Source organism: Mesoplodon bidens (genome assembly GCF_964165515.1).
Source record: "Mesoplodon bidens genome assembly, chromosome: 3".
NCBI classification, from domain to species: domain Eukaryota; kingdom Metazoa; phylum Chordata; class Mammalia; order Artiodactyla; family Ziphiidae; genus Mesoplodon; species Mesoplodon bidens.
This window is the reverse complement of record NC_138178.1, coordinates 93,685,063-93,699,470: the sequence shown is the minus strand read 5'-3', so window position 1 is coordinate 93,699,470 and position 14,408 is coordinate 93,685,063. Positions and strand designations below refer to the sequence as shown.

Genomic DNA, 14,408 nt, shown 5'->3' with positions numbered 1-14,408 from the left:
CACAAAGACACTAAGTAATTTGCCCAAGTCACATGATCAGCAGAGTTGGGATTCACTGTGACTTCAGAATTTTTCTTCTTAACCACTTTACGGAACTGTTTTGGTCTATCTGCTGTTACTCTTCTTTCTCAAGCTTGAATCCCTTAAATTGTGCAGTTTTAGGGCTTGCACTTCAGAAATACTACTCTCAGAGGAACCATTACTCTTTAGAGCTTATCTGTTTTGTCTGTGTATGCTGAATCTTATTTGCCTACCCACACCATCCCTTTCCCCCCCTTTTCTAGTAGTGAGACATGGTCTACAGATCTAGAGTAAATAAAACTAGTGAAATAGGGAAGCCAGGGAACATTTTAATATTGCTTCTTGAAAGAAAAAAATAGTTTAAAAAGTTTTTTGTATATATAATAACTGAAAGAAATTAAGTTAAAGAGAAATATCTAAATATCAGAGTCATTGTAAAACAACTAAAAAGCATAAACAAAAGCCCAAGACCTTAAATAACCTACCTTTTTATAAACTCCAGTCTCTTTCCCTCTGTTTTTAGAGATGAATGTTTTAGGGGATCATACTGTTGTCATTACAGGTTACTGGAAAATTACTTCAGTAACCTGTGTGTATACACTGATTAACAATGTATTTTTCACTGTGACTCGTGGTTGGAAAAGTGTGAGAAATACTTATGTAGCATATACGATACCAAACTTATTTTTATATTTTTTATTTTCTGAGTTTGGTGCAGACTGTCATTCTTTCTGTGTACATTAGTTCTTTAGATTTGCTACTTCCATTTGATAAGCTTCAGGTTTCCTTTATATGTTGATATTCTCCGGACTTACTTTCTAGATAGACTCTCTTCTTTTTTCGTTCAGCTCCTATGGTTCTTAACCTTTTTGGGGGGCCATAGACACCTTTGAAAATCTAATAAAACTTATGAACTCTCCCTAGAAAATTGCACATATGTACATTATGCCAACTTCTGCTTACAATTTTAGGAGTTTCATAGGACATCCTCCCCCAAGCTCATTCATGGATTCTAGATTAAAACCCCACCTCTGCATGTGCTCCCTGAACAATTTCATTCATTTTAATTCTTTCAAATACATTTATGATTTCCCTGTCTATATCTTTAATATGATTTTCTCTCCTGAGCACTAGACCTTGATATCTCCTTACTTCCTAGCCATCTGGATGTCCTATTGCACTTCTCCACTTTGTATTTCAAACTCGTGAAACTACATGTGGTTCCTGGAACACATTTTTCTGTTCTTCAGTCCTTGACTCCTTGGTTATTAGACCCTGCTGACTGATTCCTTATTCTTTGACACATTCTCCCTTCCTAAGCTTCTGTGATGCTACTCTCACCTATTTTTCTCTTACCTCTGTGACTACGTCTTCTCTTCTCCTTCCTAGATTTCTTTTTACCACTTGTCCTCTAAATGTCCATTTTCCCAGGATTCTGACCATAACCTTCTGAAATCTTTTACTGTCTATACATTTTGGGGTAAACTTTCCCAAATCTCTGGCTTCAGTTACTTCCCCAAATTTTGTATTTAGCTAAAGCTCACATATTTATCTCCAAATGCCTATTAGACACTTCCGCTTAGATCAATGGTTCCTAAATACTAGGGGGATTACATACCTCTTTAAGAATCTGATTAAAGGTATTTCTCTCTTCCCAGGAAAGTACACAGGCACACTAAGTTTTGCATACTGTTTTAGGGTGTTCCTGGGCCTCCTAAAGCCCCTTCATGGACTCCTTAGAGATCTGTGGTCTTCTAATTAAGAAGTTGAGACCTAAGATGTTCCTGAGCTGCGTTTCATTCAGCACGTCCAAAATGGATGCTGTCATCATTGCCTCTTTCCCACTTCATTCTTGTCCCTCTCACGTATGCCTCTAAATCTAATCATTTGTCTCTTAATTATTTATTAATCCATTCATTCTGCAAATATGTGAATGCCTGCTTTATATTTAGCACCAGGCCTAAGTATATAGTGATATACAAAACAGACATAGTTACTCCGTTCTCTCAAAGCTTACTCAGTAGCATAGTGATTAAAAGTGTGAACTTCGGGTTCAAATTTTGACCCCTTACAGTATGCCCTAGAGCAAATTTTTTAACCTTTGAAATGAGGTTGATAAGTAGTTCCTGCTTCATTGGTTATTCGGATTAAATGAGTTAATATATGTAAATTTCTCAGTAAATGTTAGCTTTTATTACTTGTGGAGGAGGTAGACATTATATGATCACAAATAAGTAATTATACATTTTGATATGAAGTAACAGAACAGGGTATTTTGAGAGAATTTAGAGTAGGGAGTAGGGATAGCATTGAGGTAGTGGCAATTACACAGACTTGAAGGAGGAATAGATGTTAACTAAGTGAAGATTTGTGGGGACTGGAAGCATTTCAGGCAAAAAGAAAAGGTAGTACAAAGACCCTGAGGTAGGAAAAGGTTCGGAGCATTTGACAAACAGAAGGTCATTGTGTCTGGAGTATGGTATGTTATGGGGAGAATGACATGAATGCAGAGATCTGTAGGCCATATTAAGGAGTTTGGATTTTGTTCTGAATGAAATGAGAAGCTAATGGAAGGTTATAAATGGCAGAGCTGGCATGAACTGATTTATGTTTAGAAAAGTGTCACTTGCTGCTGTGTGGAAAATGGACTAGAGAAGAGCTAGAATGAGTGCCTAGAGATAGAGTCTATTGAAAAAAAGAAAAAAAAAGTCTATTGTAGTAGCTCAGGTAAGAGCTGTTGGTATTTAGGACTAGGGTGGCAGTAGTGGAGGTGGAATGAAACGTATGGGTTTAAAGTGTTTTAAATTGAGTGTTTCTAAGTGCCAGGTACTATAATAGAAGCTGAGGGTACAACGTAGAGGTTAAAAAAGAAACAATTCCTAATTTATAGTCTAGTTTGTGGGGGTGGTGGGATAAGGGGGGAGAAATAAGGCAATGAAAGAATTACACAAATAAGTATAAATATTAGAACTGTGATAATTTCTAGTAAGGACAAATATGTGGTGCTTTGAGATCATATCACGGTCAGAAAGTCAGGGATGCTGAAACAACAGGAAAATTTGGTGATTGGCTAGACATTTGGGCAGGTAAGGAAGCGGAAAGTGTCAAGAATTACTTGGGTTTCTGATGTGAGCAAGTATGTAGGTGGATATGGAGAGAAGTCTGATTGGCTTCTAGTCTTGCATCTTCCACATGGTCTTAACCAGTGCCAGAAGTAATTTTCTTAAAACATGTCAGTTTGAGTATTTTATATATCTTCTTCTTTTTTTTTTTTTTTGGCCGAGCTGAACGGCATGTGGGATTTTAATTCCCCATCCAGGGATCGAACCCGCACCCCCTGCATTGGAAGCGTGGAGTCTTAACCACTGGACTGCCAGGGAAGTCCCTCATGTATCTTCTTATAATCCCTTGAATGGCTTCTCTTCTTCTTATAAGATGAATTTCCACCTCTTGCTTGCTAAGTACTATAAAATATGGCTCCCTTTGTCTTTTCTAGTCCTATAGTTATGCTTCTCCACAGATCATGGACATTTTTAATAGTAGCCATATTACAGTACTTGTGCTCCCTGAATGTGTTCCCTCTCTTGTTTCTGTCTTCACATAGGCTGCTTTCTGTCTGAAATGCTATTCTTCTGCACCCACTCTGCCCCTGCTCTTTCATACCTTGCTAATTTCTACTCATTGTCCACTTTCACTGGGAATTCTTCTCTGACTTCCTCAGTCTGATTTAGCTGCCCTTTGTTTGTGCTTCCATTGCACCCTGGACAGAGAGCCATAAAAATAGTGTTCTTTATTTTTTGCTGCCATCATTGATTATTGGTTATGTGATAATTGGTTGTCTGATAATTGATTGCAAGCTCTTGAGAGCAGGAATCGTATCTTATTTTTGTGTTCCATGATCTGTATGTGGTAAATGCACAACAAATGTTTGAAGAAATTAATGAATACTCTGTTCTTTTATATCATGTGCCTTTGCACAGCTGTTTTCTGATTCGAAAACCTTTCCCACCTTTGCTTTGTCAACTTCTAGACATTCTTTATTTAACATTCAACCTTCCTTGATACTTCAGTGACAGTTCCTCTTTACGCTGTGCTTCTCTAGTTTTTCTTTTGTACACCTCTGATAAATGTTTGACAGTATAGAGTAGGGATCTAAATGTTGGAAAGAGTGAATGTATATATATCATGAGCATCATGGAGTTATAGATTGGGTAAATAGCTCCCAAGTGTCCAATCCCATTTCGTAGGGTAGGTTACTTCTACATGGTACTAATTTTACCTATTGCATTGATCTTTACTTCAGTGTTTTATAAAGGCATCCCTATCTCCAAATTGTGGATAATTTATTGTAGTTCTCTGTTTACTGATTATATAGCTACTGCCTGCAGTGTCCTTCTTTTCTCTCTCATTAATTTTATTTCTCCTTCAGGACCCAGCTCAAAAGTCCCCTCTTCTTTGTAATCTTATAGATTCCCTAGGCTGTGAGCATTCCTATGATGTTCCTAGAAGGCTTTTTCCAAACTGCCAGCAATAGTTTTGCAATGTTATTATCCTGTCTCTTCATCTAGAACTCAAGGGGACTTATTTTTATTCATTCCTTTATCCCTGGTTCAGTGCCTTACACATAGTTGGTGCTTAACACATATTTACTTAACTGATTGTATCCTTATTTAGAGAATGTTGGGTGGAACTAATCCTGGGATGAAAAATATAGGCTCTGTGTAATCTCTACAATTTATAATCTATATATAGGTAATTTGGATAATGCACTATATTCAACTTGCTTGAATAATCTTCATATTCTATATTTCAATACACCTTTTTCTTTTCCTTTAACAGGTATTGCCTGCCCTCCAGTGGTTAGATCATAACTAACATTTTTAGTAAAGTTAAAGGTTATAAAATCCTTTTTCAGTGTTTATTTTTAAGTCATTTAAAATCCTCTTAGGTTTACTTCTCAGATAAAACAAGTTTTTTTACACCCCTGTTGTTCCTTTATATCTGATATTCCTGAAGCCCAGCTTGACCTGCCTCTTCCTTTGCCACCATGAGCCACCATGTGTCCCACAGTTTTTCTTAAGTATGCATTGATCGAACGGGTGGTTCACCCAATCTGACTTTGTTTCTTGGTTTTACTACATTGTTCTCATATAGTTCTATCGAGGGTCTAGGATCTTGCCATAGTGCTAAAGGTATCATCTTGTTTTCATTGACACTCCTTGCCCCCCACCAACACACACACTCAGAGTAGCTTGCTAATCATGTGGCTGTCCTTTAGTCTGGATTGGGGTATCTCTTGGCTAACATCCTCTTCTTTTCTACTGTTACTGACGAGGAGAGGCTGACTCTTGACTCCTTGGCAAAGTGATTTATTACCCCATCCCAGGCCTCTTGTATGTTATTTTTTCTCAGAAGACCAAATCTTAGCTATCCAGGGAGCCTACTCTGTGGCTAGCAGTCATTTCTAAACACCTGCTGCAAATTTTCAGTGGTATATCACGAAATAAGGACAGTGGAGTACATTTTCCATCTATCTAAATGTATTAAAAATAAATGACTATTATTCATTATGAGATAAGTTCTCCTTGATTTTTGGTCTTAAAATACCCATTATTTTGGGAATTCCCTGGCGGTGCAGTGGCTAGGTCTCCGTGCTTCCACTGTAGGGGGCCTGGGTTTGATCCCTGGTTGGGGAACTAAGATATCCCGCAAGCCGTGTGGAGCAGCCCCCCAAAAAATAATTTAAAAAACCCCCATTATTTTAAGAAAGACTGGTAATAGTAGGTGGTATACTTTGTAAGTTAAAAATTTGGTCACCTTGTGATGGTCATTTAAATCTTTTTGGGGGAAATTTTACTGGTTTATGATGTCCCAGTAGTCTAGGAACCACTACATTGATCACCGTAGCTCATTTCCATGAGGCAGTGGTGCCCTTCATGTAAAGTAAGCATGCCTTCTTTCATACGCATTTGCAGACAGTTTTTCAGTGTATTTTTCTGCCATAGGCTTCTTAATTTTTGCCTGATTCCAGCCTTGCAGTTTACTTGCTATCTCCCAGTCCTCTTCTTTGGCCAGTAGTTCTAGTTTCTGTTTTTATATGTTTTCATGTGTGTTTTAAATCCCTGCACAGCTCTAGGCTTAGTTAGATAAACTTTTTCCTCTTCTTCCTTTTATGCTTTCCTAGATAAGATGTTTCTTCTACAGGCTCAGTACTACATTGAAAATGTATAAGTTTACTTTTCTTTTAGATCTGTTCTTTTTTGTTTTGTAATCCTTCTGAAAGTAGCTTTCTGAACTTCATTTTAACTGATTTCTGACATTTTCCCCTTTAGATCTTACTAAAACAAATTCACTGTTACTAAAGTACCTTTTCATCTTGAAGATATTTACTTTTTTTTTTTTTTTGGTAGATCCAGTATATGCAGATGGCAATCTCTGTTACAACTTGTTGCTTTTGTTAGCAGATGGTAAATTATGGGATCATAGAATTTCTCCCAGTGCAAAGAATCTGCTTTGCCTTTGTTGATTTCCTGGGTAATATTGTCAAAAGTCATTCATGCAAAAGGCAGTCAATAAGTAGTTAGAGTTTCCTAGAAAAATATTCTTATCTCTTGAAGCATCTGCCCTGTCAATAATATTTATCCATTCCTCTAAGGAGAAATAATTTGAGGTAAGAGTCAATGGTACAAGTTTTTTCTAACTACAACTGTACACCTTTGGAAAATGTTGGCCGCAGCAGGATGCTTGTTTGCTAATATTAATGTGAGTATGGTTAAATGTATAATGACCCTGTTTTCCAAATCCAAAATTGTTGGACATTAAGTCAATATTTGATATTCAGACTTGCCTGGAAAACTGGGACCTATGGTTTCATATTCATTAATTCAACAGATACTATGTGTCTGCTCTGTTCCACACATTGTGCTAGGCAGTAGAATAGAGTAGAGCAAACAGTCTAGTGGGCAAGTCATTCATTAATGCATAGTTTTAAAAATAATTACAGTTGTGGTAGGTGCTATAAGAAATACAGGGTACTTACTATGAGAGCATGTAACAGGGAGATGTCTGTCATTGGGGGTTAAGGAAAGTTTCTTGAAGAAGTGACATTAGGCATGAAGAGTAAATAAGTTAGGTTTGAGGCATCTGGGAAGAGCTTAGTCAAAGGGAAAAGAATATGATTGTGCAGGTTTAAGATATGGGGCAGCAAGAGGGAATGGTGTTTCTTCATGAACATTGATAACATTCCATCACATTTCTATTCTCTTTTCCATCCTTTTGTTAACATATTTTCTAAAACATGCTTTTAATCACATTACTATACTGATTAAGAAACTTTTAAAGCTATTCATTGGATAGATTAATAGCTCCTTCAGGGCAGGACTCTTGCCACTTTTAATACCTTAGTCCAAGTTTCAGATATCAGAGCCAGTTATACCTTGTTCCTCTGCATGAGTTGGTTTTAGTTGCAGTAATAAATAGTAGGCAAAGATGGAGTTATATATAAGCTGTTATGATTCCCTCTTTTCCCTCTGCCTAGCACACAAGTTTTTAGTGAAACCTGGCTAGTGACAGGTTTTTTTTTTGTTTGTTACAAAAAACAAGCCTCTTTTGTAACCTAGTCTGTATGTAGCTCTTATTCCAAGAATGGTCTTTATTGTATTGAATTAAGATACTGTAAACAAGACAACAACCCAGGAGTTATATGAGGGGTGGTGATGGTCTCATCTGAAGAGTGGGATCATTTTCTCTTTTAGTCATTTGAGGAAGGTATGTCTTCAGTAGAAATTGGAATTAGGAAGGTGGGATCTGGATAGGTTGGATAAGGAATATCATCTGTCTTGCTGGTGGATTCTGTTAAGTTGTGCCAACTCTTTGGGGTTCTTGTGTAGACCTCTGAACAGTGCATGAGGTGCCTGTCTTTCCTCAGCATATACAAGGCACTCAGATATTTGTCGAATAGGAAAAATGTGCATGTAAATGGATAGGGCTTATGTGTTTATAGAGCAATCTTGATTCAAAACTGTGTTCTTTCTAGCCATATTGTTTATATTCCATGCATTCTCTATCCCCACCCCCCTAATATTTAGTAAAATCTCTTTGAAGGTCCAACCAAAGAAATCCAAGGGAAAGATTTTTTAAAATTAATTAATTAATTAATTTTTAGCTGCATTGGGTCTTCGTTGCTGTGCGTGGGCTTTCTCTAGTTACGACGAGCGGGGTCTACTCTTTATTGTGGTGCGCGGGCTTCTCGTTGTGGTGGCCTCTCTTGTTGTGGAGCACAGGCTTTAGGCACGCGGGCTTCAGTAGTTGTGGCACACGGGCTCAGTAGTTGTGGCTCGCAGGCTCTAGAGCGCAGGCTCAGTAGTTGTGGCACATGGGCTTAGTTGCTCTGTGACATGTGGGATCTTCCCAGACCAGGGCTTGAACCCATGTCCCCTGCATTGGCAGGTGGATTCTTAACCACTGTGCCACCAGGGAAGTCCTGGGAAAGATTAAAAAAAAATCTTTTTTTTAGTTTATTTATTTTGGCTGCACCGGGTCTTAGTTGCGGCATGTGGGAACTTTTAGTTGCAGCATGCGGACTCTTAAGTTGTGGCATTCATGCGGGATCTAGTTCCCCGACCCGGGATTGAACCCGGGCCCCCTGCATTGGGAGCACGGAGTCTTACCCACTGGACGACTAGGGAAAGTCCCAGGGAAAGATTTTTGTATCAGCCTGGATGAACAAGGTGAGCTTTGATAACTGAAATGAGAGAATTCCAATTGAAAGGAGCAGGATCTCCTGGCACCTTAAGTTTGGCCCACACGATTCAACCACAGGCACCCGAAGTCGCATGGAAACTCCTAGAACATTCCAGGACTGGGTGGTGACGCAGTCACCTAGGGCTCTTCAACTAGACCGCTGAGGTTTACCTGAGAAACTCATAAGCCTCAATTCTTGTAGTTAGTTTGGAATTTTAAAAACTTGGGTTATATACGGATGCCTTTTAAAGGAAGAAGTTCTAGGGACTTCCCTGGCGGTCCCGTGCTTAAGACTTCGCCTTCCAATGCAGGGGGTGCGGGTTTGATCCCTGGTCAGGGAGCTAAGATCCCACATGCCTTGCGGCCAAAAAATCAAAACATAAAACAGAAGCAATGTAGTAACAAATTCAATAAAAGACTTTTGAAATGGTCTACATCAAAAAAATCGTAAAAAAAAATATAAAGGAAGAAGTTCTTATATATCCAAAGAGTACACCCAAGGATCCCAGTCTGAGAAACACTGCATTAAACCCTGAATGCAAACACAGAGGTTGCTTGAAAAAGCAAACAAAAAATGTGGTTACTTTGGTACTAGCATAATGTTAAATCAAAAATAGGCCACTTAAATGGTGTGGCAATATTATTATTTTTAGATTATATATATAAAAACAACATTTATAAGTTCTCAGCTTCTTGATAGTACATCTCTAGATCTGTATAGGTAAGGTAGATCCCACTTTGAAAAAATACAGGTAGTTTACCTCTCCCACCAGGAGATCCAGTGCTAAATCTTGAAAAAAATTTTTTTAAATGTCTGGCATTTCGTAATATGTTTGCCTGGTGTAGGGAGAGAGTAGCAAAAGAAAAACTCCATTCTCCCTCACCCCCAATTCTCCAGTTAGGGATATCATTTGTGTTAACGTGTTCTTCTTGGGATGCAACTCTGACTAGCCATGGTTGTTAACCAGTCATCATTCATTTACACCTTAGGATCAGATGCATTAATAACAAGTCAACACAAATTTTATTTCTGCTTCAGAAAATGGAAATTTTATATGAGGAAACCTTAGACCTTTGACAGGAAGGCATTCTTGGATGAGGTGGGAGATTCTGAAAAGGCAGCTTCCAGGAAAGAGGTGCTTGGGATCAGGGAAGAAGAGGAAGGTGTGAAAGAAACTGTTACTTTTCACTTTGGCCTAGTATCTTGGATATTATTCGTTTGTTGCACTGGTAATGCTGTGGTTGACAGTGCCTGAATGGGGGTTTCAGAGCAAGTTCAGAAGTCCGTCAACTTTAGCCTGCATATTTTCCATTCCATATTAATTCCAGCACAGTTTCTCCCCATGGTGTGGCATATTCTCTCAGGAAGAGCAGAAGGCAGAGAAAGAAGACCCTTCCTAATATGCCTGGAGTCCAGCTCAGATGAGTCTTGTTGGATAAGCCTCTTCTTTTTGGCTTTCTTGTAACCTCCTCATTCTCCTTCGCAGTGGTTTTTTTTTTTTTTTAAAACATCTTTATTGGAGTATAGTTGCTTTACAATGGTGTGTTAGTTTCTGCTGTATAACAAAGTGAATCAGCTATACATATACATATATCCCCGTATCTCCTCCCTCTTGCGTCTCCCTTCCACCCTCCCTATCCCACCCCTCTAGGTGGTCACAAAGCACTGAGCTGCTCTCCCTGTGTTATGCGGCTGCTTCCCACTAGCTATCTGTTTTACATTTGGTAGTGTATATGTGTCCATGCCACTCTCTCACTTCGTCCCAGCTTATACTTCCCCCTCCCCATGTCCTCAAGTCCATTCTCTACGTCTGCGTCTTTATTCCTGTCCTGCCCCTAGGTTCTTCAGTACCTTTTTTTTTTTAATTCCATATATATGTGTTAGCATACGGTATTTGTTTTTCTCTTTCTGACTTACTTCACTCTGTATGACAGTCTCTAGGTCCATCCACTTCACTACAAATAACTGTTTCATTTCGTTTTATGGCTGAGTAATATTCCATTGTATATATGTGCTACATCTTCTTTATCCATTCATCTGTCGATGGACACTTAGGTTGCTTCCATGTCCTGGCTATTGTACATAGAGCTGCAATGAACATTGTCCTTCACAGTGTTTTATGTCAAGTCACCTAGCAGGTAGTAGGTTCTCAGTACTTGCCAGTTCTTCTAAAAGAGTGAAGGGGAAGTTTGGAAACATGAACCACAATTTCTGCTCTTTTACTACCAATTTCTCTTTTGCCTCTTTTTTACAACTTTAAACAACTCTCTCTTTTTACTGGCGTGTTCGCAGAGAAGAAAGAATGGCTGGTAAGGGGTGGGTAAGAAGAAAGATAATTTTTGATGTTTGACAACCGCCTGACACATCATAGATAACTTTTTGTTTGCACCTCATAGCTTAAATATCTTGAACAAACAAAAATTGAAAACGCAGGATCAGGGCATTAACGCTCGGATAAAACTCTATCGTGCAAAATTCTCATTTCCACGTTTTACTGTTTTATCAGGACATCTTTCATCTTTGTATCAGGCAAGCTAGTAGCAACTCTTCTTCCCTTCCCACTCGGCATTGAGGTTTTCGGACTCCTCCCTACTTTACTAGTGTTCCTCGGTTCTGGATGTTGTAAACTCCATCACCCGTCTCTCAGGGTCTTTTCCTCAAGGTTTCCCGACGTTCTGGCGCTCTCTAAGCCCACAGCACATTGGGGAGGAAGATCGTGGATTCATTTGACGGGCCAATGAAGCCTTGCGGGCTGCGGAATCCCACGTGGGTGGGGCTGGGCTCAGCAGGGGCGGGGCCGGCGAGGAGCCCAAGGGAAAAGGTGGCAGGCTCAGTTGAGAAAGCCCGCGGGCAAAGGTTTCACAGTTTTCACGAAGGCTTCGTGTGCGAGGCTGAGGGAATTGGGGTACCTCCCTCCTGCCTCGTCACTCTTGATTCTGGAAGCTTCAGTAGGCTTTTCTTGGTTGCTGGTACCCGGAAAGGCAGCGGCTTCAGCTCCAGGGGCGGGTCCCAAGGGTCTTGTCGCAGCTCCGGGGCCGTTTGGCCTCCTGGTGTTGGGGGAGGGGCGAGGGAGGTGCTGCTCGCGCCTCCTTTTGCGCTTGCGCGACGGCCTCCGAGAGGGTAGGAGCGCGTGCGCGATGACGTGGACGTTTGATGCGCGCGCAGGCTCTTCAGCTGGAGCGGACACACGGTGTGCGAACCGAACAGAATAACCCGCCCCCAGCGGGATGTGAAGGACTCCGGGTGAGGCCGGCCACGCCCCGCACGGTAACTCTCGGGCCTGGGTGGAGGACGTCTCTTTAGTACTGGCCCGATTGGAGTTTTCCGAGAGTTTGAAGCTCTTGTGTATTTTTCATGGTGTCAGAAGCGTTCCGCTGAGCGATCTTCGCACGCTCCGGCCAGGCCAGGCCTTGCGCGGAGCCGCCTTTGGCGCGCGCCTGTGGTCTTCTGAGCGAGGCTGCGCATGTCACCTCGCGCGCGTCCCCGGCCTCACTTCCGCGTCGCGCCGCGAACTAACTGGGAACATCGACGCCAGCAAGAGGCCACGAGGCGGGCGGGGTGAGAAGCGCCCATGGCGCGGGCCTGCCCTCGCGTGCGTGGGGTGCCGCACCGCATGGTACGGTACGCGTGACGCCTTCCAGCCAGGCGTGGAGCTTTAGGTCGAGAGCCGTGCTTGTGCGCTTTGCCTTTTAGAGCTCAGGTCTCGGGGTTCCAAAACTGTGCTGACCTCGCTTTTCTAAGGAGCTGTGTGCAGCGTTTTGACACCTGTATAAAGCTCTCGCCCAGCATGTAATTTCCTGGCAGGTTGTTTGAAGCAAGACCGCGAGTTTAATAAAGAAGGAGGGCGAGGAAGTGAGCTCTATAGGAGTGGGAACTTGGTAAACAAAGGACCGGTGGTTCGTAAGTGCAGAAATGAGGGCGGGGAAAACAGGTGGGAAGAGCAGGTGTTATTTTCTTTTTCCCTCTGTGGGGCAGCCTTTGGCCAGTTCTCTGTTTGTGTGCCTTCCCGCTTCTATTAATTTGTCAAGTAGGTCTCTGCCCTTAGCGGTAGGTGGGTCTGGGACAGAAATAAACCGCTCCGAGCACCAGTAACCAAAGTTGACGAATCTGCCTGCGAAGAGTGTGGAGAAGTTAGGGAATTTTTCACACTGGGTTGAGAGTAGGAAGTGGTAGTGTCATGATGTGAAGATTTTTGCTTTGCCTTCGGAACTCTGGAGATGCCTCCTCTGGCGAGGTTGGAAGCGGGGAGAGTGTAGGAGGTCTGGAAGGAAGGGTTACCAATGGCAGAACAACGTGAGTAACGAAAATACTCTTCCTTCTGAGGGGAGACCACTCTCCCAGGGTTCGCGTCGCCGGGGCAGACACGTGGATCAAGAGAACTCTCGAGCCCACCCGCGCGCTGCCAGTGTGTGTTGTGAAGCTCTCCGGGCTTCTGCGGCAGAGTCCCTGGCAAATACTGCCTGCTCTGCCTCTTTTTGGGCACGACGCCGCGGCTAGGCTGCAGGGAAAGTGCCTGGAGGTGGCGTGACGGCTGCTGGGAAGGGGGCTGGCCTGGGAGGGCCGGGCGGCTGGTTCTGTAGTCTCCACGGTAACAGAATGCGACTGGATCCCGCCGAGCGATCCGCGGGTTCCGGCCGGCGGCACGTGATCAGCCGGACTCCCCTTCCCCGGAAGAGCTTTCCTTGCGGCATTTTTTCACGTGGTTCTTGGCTAGCTGGCCTTTGCAGTTGGAAAGCGGTGATGTGGGCCCCGATAGTCGACGGCGACTGCAGTCCTCCGAGACTGGCAGGCGGCCTTTTCACTTCCAAGGGTATGGAGTGGGCGCTAGTGCTTTTTGCTGCTGTAGGGCTATGTTTCCAGCTGTTGTGTGAGTTGAGTGGGTTGGATGCACTTTCCAGAAAACACATGCTTAGGATTTGAGAAAACTTAGTGCCCCAGGTACCTTGCCATACTTAATCCAAGGCAAGGTGGCCATTTGATTGCTGTCCGTTTCTGCCATAAACGTTAGTTCTTCAAATTCTACTTATGCAAATATTAGGGACCTGAGAGCTTTCTAACACCGAGTTGTAGTTAAGGGATCATTCCTAGGAATAGAAAATGCTCATGAAGCCAGCATTAACAAATGGTATTTGAGGAGAGAAGAGGAGGGGGGGCCTACTATCTTAGGTAAATGCAACTTTGTGCCTTAAAACCTAAAGCATTTCAGATAATATTTTGAAATTTACCTTTCAAATTTAGGGTTGTGGTGATGATAAAATGCCCAGGGTATAGTCTGGTCCAAAGTAAGCGCTTATTAATAGATCGCGAGTACCATTTATTTAATTATTAAAGTTAACTTAATGACGATTAAGAACGGATAGTTGGCTCTTTTACTCTTTGCATCACTTGCTATCATATTTTCTGATTTTTTTTGTGTGCAAATTATAGTTTTAAAAAGATTTTTCAGATTTCTGGGCTCACTGTATATTGGTGAATACTGAAATTCGAGTGAACCTATTCTCTTGCAAATTTGAGTTTCAGAAACGTAACTGCACTCTTATAGTGAATGATTATGTTAAGGAACAAACTAACATCTTTGTGCTTACCATACAGTAATGCATTTGTTGTATGAAAAGTTATGGTTATTTTTAGCAACTTTGGAAAC

The 14,408-nt window shown here is 41.7% G+C and overlaps 1 protein-coding gene across 24 annotated transcripts in view; it reads left to right on the top strand.

Moving 5' to 3' along the window:
* Window positions 1-14,408, top strand: part of MGA (MAX dimerization protein MGA) — a 164,598-nt gene that overhangs the window by 52,161 nt on the left and 98,029 nt on the right. For 19 of the 24 annotated variants that reach the window (XM_081227482.1, XM_081227504.1, XM_081227486.1 and 16 more), the window contains exon 1: window positions 11,947-12,031. The exons of 2 other annotated variants lie outside the window; for them this stretch is intronic. The gene's annotated coding sequence lies outside the window, so the exon portion shown is untranslated. 3 more of the 24 variants (XM_081227500.1, XM_081227499.1, XM_081227501.1) reach the window with 3 other exon arrangements.